The following is a 2,455-nucleotide window of genomic DNA, read 5'->3' as shown; positions in this document are numbered from 1 at the left end:
GGGGGGCCCAGTTGATGACAAAGTGACAGCTTTCATCTACCAGACAAGGAGTTAGCTTTGCAATAGACACTGTCTGCCATCGTTTGAAAAGTAGGCATCCAACTCACACTGAAAACAGTGGCTAGGAAGAAGGAAGGGGCTAGAATCATCATGGAGGGAGGAGGGGGACGGTGGGGCAGGGGCACTCATGGGGCAGTCCTTGTTTACGCAGAGGGAAGAGGCTTACACAGAGAGACTGGAGCTTCCAAATATTAAGTGAAGAAGGAGCTCCTTGAGGGAAAATAAAGGAGAAAGCTTGAAATGTTAGTGTAAAGGCCAACTAGCTATCATGAAAGTGAGAGCAGAATTTAGTGTAGGAAAGATTGGCTGCAGGAGGAAGGGGGTTGGGGGACAGAGGTTGATGCAGTGATTGTTTCACGCAAGGTCAGAAATCTGGGTGATGTCTTGGAGGAAAGCCCTTGGGCTGATTGGCTACGACTGATGTACCTCAAATCCATCAGTTGTCAAGCTGTTTAAGTTTGTGGACAAACTTTTACTGGGACTGTCAAGATGTTCAATAACTTCTTCTGTGTGTGTGTGTGTGTGTGTGTGTGTGTGTGTTTGTCTATGCACATACATGACCCCAGGGCCTTGTAAATGCTTAGCACCTGCTCTACCACCCCAGATCGGTATCATTTTTTAAAGTTGGGAGAAACAATGGCCTTACAGAATTTTGCTGTAATTGACAGTGGCATTGCACATGCCTGCAATCCCTTGGGATGTGAAGATAGGGAAATCTTCAGTTCAGGGTCAATGTGGGCAAAATTGCTAAGAACCTATGTCAGAAGCAAAATAAAAACAAAGGAGTTCACTGGTGTGGCTCAGTGGTAGAGCCCAAAGCCCAGGGTTCAATCCTTAGTACTATGAAAAAGATTTTGCTGTAAATTTTTTTTTAAGAAAAACAATCTTGATATCAGAATTCTTTGCTGTGCCAGTATTATCTTTATGATATTCAAAGGAACTTTAATAAAGTTGATGCACATTCACTAAAACAAACTAAAAACAAACCAACTGTTACTTTTTGCCTAAACTAGATTTCTTTCTTTTTTTTTTTGGTCCGGTCATGGGGCCTGAACCCTGGGCCTGGGCGCTGTCCCTCAGCTCTTCAGCTCAAGGCTACCGCTCTACCACTTGAGCCACAAGGCCACTTCTGGCTTTTTCCTTTTTGCTTATGTGGTGCTGAGGAATCAAACCCAGGGCCTGAGGCATGCAAGGCAAGCGCTCTACCACTGAGCCACCTTCCCAGCCCCCTAAACTAGATTTCTAAGCCTGTCCTAGGACTCCACTGTTCTTCATTGTAAAGGATGTTCAATGACAGGGTGCCAGTGGTTCACGCCTGTAATCCTAGCTACTCAGGGGGCTGAGATCTGAGAATCACGATTCAGAGCCATCCCAGGCAGGATAGTCCATGAGACTTATCTCCAATAAACCATCAGAAAACCGGGAGTGGCACTGTGGCTCAAGTGGTAGAGTGGTTGCTTTGAGTTGAAGAGCTGAGGCACAGCACCCAGGGCCAGAGTTCAAGCCCCATGACCGAACCCCCTGTCCCCCCCTCCCCCGCAAAAAAAGATGTTCAATGGAAAAATACCTGATACTAAATTTTTCTATTAAAATAATTTTTAATATGTAAAAGAAAAATGTTTGCTGAGTTTTAAACACATACATAATGCTTCTTAGATTTTATAAGCTGCTTTAAAATAGTCCTGTCAGGGCCGGGAATGTGGCTTAGTGGTAGCTTAGTGCTTACCTAGCATCCATGAAGCTCTGGGTTTGATTCCTCAGTACCACATAAACAGAAAAAGCCAGAGGTGGCACTGTGATTCATTGGTAGAGTGCTAGCCTTGAGCAAAAGAAGCTCAGGGACAGTGCCCAGGCCCCAAGTTCAAGCCCCACAACCACCACCAACAATAACAAAAACAAAAATAGGCTTACCAGGGGCAGAGTGTCACTCTGTAGTGGAACATTTGCCTAGACTATGCAAGGCCCTGGGTTCAGCCTTCAGCATTGCAAAAGCAAGAACAAACACATAGATAAAACACAAAACCCCAAAAAGAATTGTCATGCTAGCCCTAAGAATGTGTGTGACTACACCAGTGATCATTATTACAGCAGCTAATCAATCTCTGAGGTTAGTAATAGCTTTTATTGCTTTATTCTCTATGAGAGTTTCACTATGTAGCTCAGGGTGGCTTTAAATTTGAGATCCTTCTTCCTCAGCCTCCCAAGTGCTAGGATTACAGGTTTGTACCTGGGCTTTCACAATAGTCTTTTGTTGTTGTTGTTGTTTATTTATTTTTGGCAGTTCTGGAGTTTGAATTCAGGGCTTTGTGCTTTCTAGCCAGACATTCTACACTTGAGACATAACCTGAGCCCTTTTTGGTTATTTTTATTTATTTATTTATTTTTGTCAGTCGTG

At 43.9% G+C, this 2,455-nt stretch overlaps 1 protein-coding gene across 1 annotated transcript in view; it reads left to right on the top strand.

Moving 5' to 3' along the window:
• Nucleotides 1-2,455, top strand: part of LOC105988292 (two pore calcium channel protein 2-like) — a 58,719-nt gene that overhangs the window by 17,299 nt on the left and 38,965 nt on the right. The gene's annotated exons all lie outside the window — the stretch shown is intronic.

This window comes from Dipodomys ordii, unplaced genomic scaffold (genome assembly GCF_000151885.1).
Source record: "Dipodomys ordii isolate 6190 unplaced genomic scaffold, Dord_2.0 Scaffold47, whole genome shotgun sequence".
Taxonomy (NCBI): Eukaryota; Metazoa; Chordata; class Mammalia; order Rodentia; family Heteromyidae; genus Dipodomys; species Dipodomys ordii.
Note: the sequence above shows the minus strand (reverse complement) of the source record. Positions and strands in the feature narration are given on the sequence as shown.